Source organism: Sceloporus occidentalis, unplaced genomic scaffold (genome assembly GCF_023333645.1).
Source record: "Sceloporus occidentalis isolate IW3139 unplaced genomic scaffold, rSceOcc1.0.p SCAF_5, whole genome shotgun sequence".
NCBI classification, from domain to species: Eukaryota; Metazoa; Chordata; class Lepidosauria; order Squamata; family Phrynosomatidae; genus Sceloporus; species Sceloporus occidentalis.
This window is the reverse complement of record NW_028316985.1, coordinates 85,621,271-85,628,710: the sequence shown is the minus strand read 5'-3', so window position 1 is coordinate 85,628,710 and position 7,440 is coordinate 85,621,271. Positions and strand designations below refer to the sequence as shown.

Below are 7,440 nucleotides of genomic sequence, written 5' to 3'. Positions count from 1 at the left end.
CCTTACTGTTAGCACATTTTTCCCCTTGAAAAAGGGCTTTACCTCAGAGCTATGTGTTTGGCATACAGATCTGAGGAAGTATGTGCTTGGACAAACAGACATATCTCACCATTAAGGTAGGATTGTTTCTACATAGAGGCTAGTTTGATGCAGAGGAAACAGGGCTACTGAGAAACAAAAAGAAGGTATTATCATATCCACAAGAACTCAAACATTTGCAGTAGTGAACGGATATCTAGGGAAAATGACTGGATGGTTGTGACATTGAAGAGAACTACACACTGATACATGCATTGCATGCCCCCCGTTATTTCGTAATAATGATTTCTGTATCTGAATCACTCATTTGTTGAGTCCTCTCAGGAGGGAAAACTGACAAAGGAGGCTATGAAAAAATAAACTTTTTCTCAATAATGTCCTCTCATATCTTGGATATTAGCAGATTTATTTTCAGAACAGAGATAAATTCCTTCAAACATTACACAGGTCTGAAAAACTGAAGGTCATGAACCCTTTTTTAAAAAAAGTATGCTGGTTTTATAGGAATTTTGCATTCTAAATCCACAAAGGACCTCAGATTTTCTTCATCAAGTACAGTTTTTTGACAACCTGCTTTGATGTTTTTATGTTGTAATATGTGACTGAATGAAATGATCCTATGAAGAATTATACTGTAAAGAGTAAGTAAGGAAGTAACATCCTCCAACAGATTTTTAAAACACTTTAATTTGCTGATATGAAAGACAAAAATCCATTCAAAAGCACTAAAAGAAAGCACACTGGGACATCAATGTCCACATTTAATCAAAGCTTATTAACAACTAAATTGGGGGGTGAAATTGAATTTGAGAAAGAACTGTGTGAGGAATGACATTTTTATTGTGTTTTTCAAATTCAGCACCCCAAACTACATTAAAAACAGCTACTATATTGGATTTTTAAAAACCTCCCACCTGTTCTATTGATACTCCTCAAAAGCAGTGTTAAACGGAAAGGCTATAGATCTTTCTTGTCTTTCCTTCTCTTTTAAAACAACATCACTTATACTAAAATTGGAACGATACAGAGAAGATTAGCATGGCCCCTGCGCAAGGATGACACGCAAATTCGTGAAGCGTTCCATATTTTTGAGAAACTGGAGCGTGTCCAAAGGAGGGTGAGTAAAATGGTGAAGGGTCTGGAAACCATGCCCTATGAGGAACGACTGAGGGAGCTGGGGATGTTTAGCCTGGAGAAGAGAAGGTTAAGAGGTGATATGATAGTCCTGTTTAAATATTTGAAGGGATGTCATACTGAGGAGGGAGCAAGCTTGTTTTCTGCTGCTCCAGAGACTAGGACCTGGAGCAATGGATGCAAGCTCCAGGAAAAGAGATTCCACCTCAACATTAGGAGGAACCTCCTGACAGTAAGGGCTGTTCAACAGTGGAACAAACTCCCTCAGAGTGTAGTGGAATCTCTATTCTTGGAAGTCTTTAAACAGAGGCTGGATGGCCATCTGTCGGGGATGCTTTGATTGTGATTTCCTGCATGGCAGGGGGTTGGACTGGATGGCCCTTGCGGTCTCTTCCAACTCTACGATTCTATGATTCTATGATCACCTATAAGAAAGCAGAATGGAATAGAATTCTATCTGCAAAGAGACTTTTTGCAGGACCCATGCCAATAAAACACAATTTTTAAAAGCCATATTGCCATGCTATGTATTATGTATAGCAATATTCAGTTTTAGGCAGATTCACCTTTGAACATTTTCTTTGTCACTTAAAGTGCCTGGATTTATATAAGGAGTCATTTGAGCCAGGTGTTTGCTAGTAATCATATCTAGGTATTAAACTGTAAGACTCATGTGGCAGGTTTAGGTGCCATTGGAAATCACAGCTAAAGATCTGTCAAGATGATCTAAGGGGAGAAATTCTGTTATAGAATCACTTAGAGAAAGACCTAAATCAAGATTTCCTGTGCTTGAATAGCAATTTATAAACGCCCAGGCAGATCTGAAACCAAATATGTCTTATTGTTAATGGACCCCCCCCCCCCCCCGCAACATGATGCTTTTATTACCTATTTTTATATTCCCTGCATACCATCAACACCACAAGCAATTAAAAAGGAGGCTCTTGTGATTCCAAAAAACTTGAGATAGGAAACCAGATTTAATAAGACCCAAATATCTCCAGGCACTATTGATGTGAGATGAATAAATGTGCAAAAAACACACTAGCTCTGCCTTCCTCTTATGTAATTCCACATCCCTCTGAACCTTGAAGACCTCCCCTTCCAAAGGTGGATTGGGACCACGACCCCAATCCACCTTTTGCTGGCCAAAAAAGAAGCGGCAAACAGCCGCTACATTTTTGCACTGGCAAAAAGCCAGCTTTTCCTCCCTGCCACTGCTGGAAGCCGACTTTAAGGCACCCTGGTGGCGTGTGGCATATAAACTCCACACTGCCAGAGCACCTGGAAGCCAGCCCACATCTGGGCAGCCAGATCGCTTGAAGCCTGATTCTGAGCATCTTGGTGGCATGTGTCGTCTGTTTTGTGCCATAGTCAGTGGTAATGGATGACTGGGGATGTAGCTTAACTTCTAGACAGCTACATGGTCACCAATCCTGAATAGCTCTTCCACCCAACAATTTTCACTGAAGTATTTTGAAGACACTTTATCTGTACCAATAGTTAGCATTTTAAAATGAACAGAATCGTCAATTATGATTGCATATTCTACACATGCAGATGGCAGATAGAGCACTCCCTGCATTTATTTACAATTATTGTACATAGCTTTCCAAGAAATCCATAGAAGAATGATGCCGTTACAATAATGCATACTATGAAAACAGACTCCTACTATCCCTGAACATAGATTATCACTGACAGAACGGGAGGAGGTGATTAAGATGCCATAACAATAGAATGTAATGTATTGTAAAGAATTTGCCATATTGTGTTGCATTCTGCTTATAGCAATGAGACATTAACAGAAAGAGCACCTGTGTAAGAAAAGAGTTGGAAAAAAGAGTAATTAAGCAAAAGAGGTGTGGAGAGAAATAAGAGGTGGGAGAGATGTTGTTGGGAGGAGGAGTAAACTATGATGAAAAGAGAGAGGGAAATAAAGCTAGAGGGAGATTGGCACAGAGTCTGAGTATTGGTTCCCAACTGGCATAGACCCATTGAATCAATATGAATTTAGTAAGTCAACATTTAAGGAGAGTTCCATTTATTCAGATGATTCAACAGGCTTTGCTGTGTTATTAGCAACTGTGTCTGACTTCTAAACAGGGCCTTTCTCCTTTATTACAGTTCTGATGACAATCATCATTCAGTATCTACATTAGCCACCTGGAACTAATGGATGGAATAATGTCGGTGATATATGCAAGTGTCGACTTCTCACTACATTTTCTTTTTAAGGATGTTGCACAATAAGATATTCATTACCTCCATGGACAAAGTCATTGCCCCATGAACACATCCAACCTGTTTGATGCTAAAGAACACACTCATGGTCAATTATTGGTCCAGGTAGGGTAGAGGAACAACTAGAAGAAAAGACAACAGATAATCTTCCCAGATCTCCGCTTTTCAGTGGAGATCCAAAAGGATGATGTTATCCATATACTCCCAGCATCAGAAATGCAGCAGGATTCTGCCTTAGCAACCCCACCTTACCCTGACCTTGATTGTGTGGGGTGGCTCTGGCATGAAAAAAGGTTGGTTTCACATGTGGGGTGGTATAAAGGAGGTACAGGCCCATATTCTGCCAAACTTATGTAGGTTCTTAGTGATGCAAATAATATTCAAATGCTTGAGGGGAAGCAAATGTTCAAAAACCTTAATGAGGAGACTCCTTCACAAGACCCTTTTTCATTCCCCCCACACCACCACCACATGATTGAATAGATGTAGCTCATGATATCACTTGGTGAGTGGGCATGGGAAAGCCAGGAAGAAATCCATGGATGCCTCCTACCCCCAGTGTGGTACAGGATGGACAACAGAGGTAAGCAGCTAAGGATCCAGGAAGACAACAAGCTTAATAATAACTTTATTACAGCCATTTGGCCAGCACTATTACAAAATTCCAATTTAAAACATAACTTAGTTTTATACCATAGGTTCATATACAGGCAGATTGGAGAATATAAACAAATGATAGTTTATAAAAAGTAAGGATAAAAAGTAAGGATAGGACTGCACGATCAGGTAAACAATGAGTAGGCTGCCATCACCTTGCAAACAACTCTATCATATTGTGTAATAGAGCACCACATTCAAGACATATTTGTTCAAAACCACAGTCATATCCCCTGTCCAAGCTTTGAGATCCTCAGTTGCATTACCCTCTGCCTGTGTCAATGCCACCCATGTCATGCCTTCTGCACAATGTCAGTGGATGGGTAAGGGGGGAAGGTGGCCAAGGATCTGTAACAATGCAGTGTTCCAGACCCTTGGATGCCTTTCCCCCTCCTGATGTCACAAGGGGGCAGACAGTGGGATCTCTCCTGTCATTGCTGCCAGAGACTTTATTGCAAATTGAAGCCTCGTGCACCCACCCAGGGCCATTTCTCTAGCCCCAGAGCACCTAAGGGTCATTTCCTTTTCAATTTATTTTGGTCCAGGATGCCCCTAAGTGCACTTTATGTGTCATGAATGAAATTGCCACCACACTTGGAGGCTCCCTGGGCCTTCAGTGTAACAAAAACATTTTTGTGAATTTTTTCAGAAGAAAAAAAACTTTTTTGCCCTGAAACCTCCCCAAAAGTCTACTAGGGGATATGGGATGTATCTCCACTACATTTTGCAGGATCCTGCAACAATTTAGGCCTAGGAGAGGCCTTTTGTGGAACCTCATACCTATTGAACTTGGCCCCATATCCTCTAGATGTTTGGCAATAAAAATATTTTGTTGTTGTTGCTGCTGCAGCAGCTGCTGCAGTTATCCAAGATCCCCTGGGGGGTTATGCGTTCCCCTAGCCATCTACATTTGCCCACCCCTGTTATTTCCCAATGCAACACCTCTTCAAAAAGCAGTATATTTTTTAAAGATGCCTGGGAGCAGGGAGAAATTTGATTAAATCATTCATTCTCCCTTGTGAAAATGAATAATTTACAGTAGCACATTCCTTGTCTCAACCAGTAGTAGCAGGGAGGAATTATGAATTGTCTTGTCGGCATGTACTGGAGTTCCAATGGTGGTGGGTGGAAACCTATACACACATTACATGTGTGTGTGTGTGTCATGTTGTTTGGCCCTAAAAGAACTTGTATCAGGGAAGGATGAGGTTGGTGATGGCAGGATTACTGCTTGTTCAGTAGCTAGCAGTAGGATACAGGGGTGCCTGAAGAACAGACTTGTCTTCCATGAATTCTGGACTATCAGGAAAGGGTAGGACATGTGCAATATGTTCTCTAGAATTCCTACATTGACAGATGGCTGCAGATGCAATCGAAAAAAATGTATACACTTGAAATGCATGCATAGAAGAATGTTGTTGTTGTTTCTTGTTATCCTATCTTTTCCCAGTTTGAGACTCAAGGCAGCTTATAAAAGTTAAAACAAATATAGCTAAGCATTCACATCTTAGCAAAGTTAAAAATATAATCTAACTATCACTAAAGTGAAAACCAGTTTTAAAATTACTATTAAAATGAAAACAACAAATAGACAATACAACATATTGTACAAGGTCCTTTGCCTCCTGAGCAATCAGAATTGCTGAGATCCTGTATTATCATTGCATCTATGCTGATGGAGCTCCATCATCATAACTACGACTGGGGATGCCTAGCCTGCCAAAAATCTGCCTTTACCCTTGCTGAAGCATTGCTTAGGCACTAGAGACTGAAGCACTGAAAAATGACAACCACAGCACTCTCCCAGTTTTGGGGTGCCTCGTGAACAGACAGCTGAACAGTAGCATCACTGTGGGGCGCGTGGGGGTGCAGACTGCACCAGGGGACACCCCAGAGGGAGGTGTCCCCTGGCTGCACCCCCCCACACACTCTTCCCTCCTTGCTGCAGCCTAGTTTTCCTTAGAGGAGATCACAGCAAGGATCCAGGATGAGTGCAAGCGGAAGGGAGGGCTTCTGCAGAGCTGGGTTCTGAAGAAAGCCAAGCTGCAGCAAGGAGGGTCAGAGGACCTTACTCATGCCAGCTCCTTGCTGCAGTTTGACTTTCCCCTATGGAAAGCCAAGCTGTAGCAAGGAGTGTCGGGGAGTGTGCACGTGCATGTGCTCAGCAAGGCTGAGCCCAACCTCTTCATCCCTTCTTACAGAAACCCCACCCCTTCCATTTTGGGCCAATCCTTTCTGCCTTGGTGCCCTGGCCCCTGCACCAAATGACACCACTGCAGCCGGAGAGACCTTGGAGTCACGCTAAGTCACCCCATGAGCAAGAGAGCACTTCAGATGTCACTTCCCAGTGATGCAATCTCTAGCGCTGCAGAAATGCTTTAGTTGCAGCATTGGTGAAGGTAGGTTTAGGGGGTGGGGGTCAGGTTTCATTATTCAGGACCATAAAAGTTAATTCCCAGAAGTTAGGATGTCATAAGTCCATCTTAAGATATTGCAGCTGCTGAACAGAATGCCAGCCTATACAGTGGATCCTTGTTATCCATTGGATTTGGTTCTAGGACCCACCCACCCCCCCCATGGATAACAAAATCCATGGATATTCAAGCCCCATTAAATATAATGGCATAGAAAAATGGTGTCCCTTATATAACATGGAAAATCAAGGTTTGCTATTTGGAATGTATAATTTTTCTGAATATTTTCAATCCGTGGATAATCCGCTTGAATCCATGGATAAAAAAAATCTGTAGATAAGGAGGGCGGACAGTATTTATTTCTTTATTATTAATATTATTAATTGTTGCACACCATAAATAATATAATCAATCTACAGTAACAATTCCCATCTATAAACCCATATCCCTAACCCTCTTTCTTGTTACTCCTGTCAGCATGTGATTTTAACCGCTTTCTTTCAAAATCTTTCTCTCATACAATGTTATTCATTGCTTTTCTACATCTTTCTACCAGAATAACAATATGTTTATATAATTGAAGGTTTTATCCTTTTATTTTCTATTATCTATGTCCGTATCTATTAATAACTCATCTTTCTTTGAACTAGCAAAACATGACTGCCAGATTTCCCCATTTTTCTCTCCAATAGTTTGTTAGACCTCCTTGAATTTATTTACTGATTTTTTCATCAACCTATATTCCAAATGAAAGCAAAACACTGCTCGAATATGCTTTACTTAATGGGAGGATATGTTATATCAAGCTATGCAGTATAAAACCTATGCGCAAGCATGCTTGTATTTGTAGGAGCAGGGGCAAAGAAAGGGATGCTTCTCGTTTCATAAAAAGAGAAACAAAACAGTCATATAACAGATATGGAGATGAGAAAGAAATGTGCATTTCCCTGGC

At 41.1% G+C, this 7,440-nt stretch overlaps 1 non-coding gene across 1 annotated transcript; it reads left to right on the top strand.

Annotated features, from left to right (window-relative positions):
- Window positions 1–1,026: 1,026 nt before the first annotated feature.
- Window positions 1,027–1,129, top strand: LOC149312430 (U6 spliceosomal RNA). Its single transcript, XR_016281531.1, has one exon. It is a non-coding gene; the product is annotated as a U6 spliceosomal RNA (small nuclear RNA).
- Window positions 1,130–7,440: the final 6,311 nt, after the last annotated feature.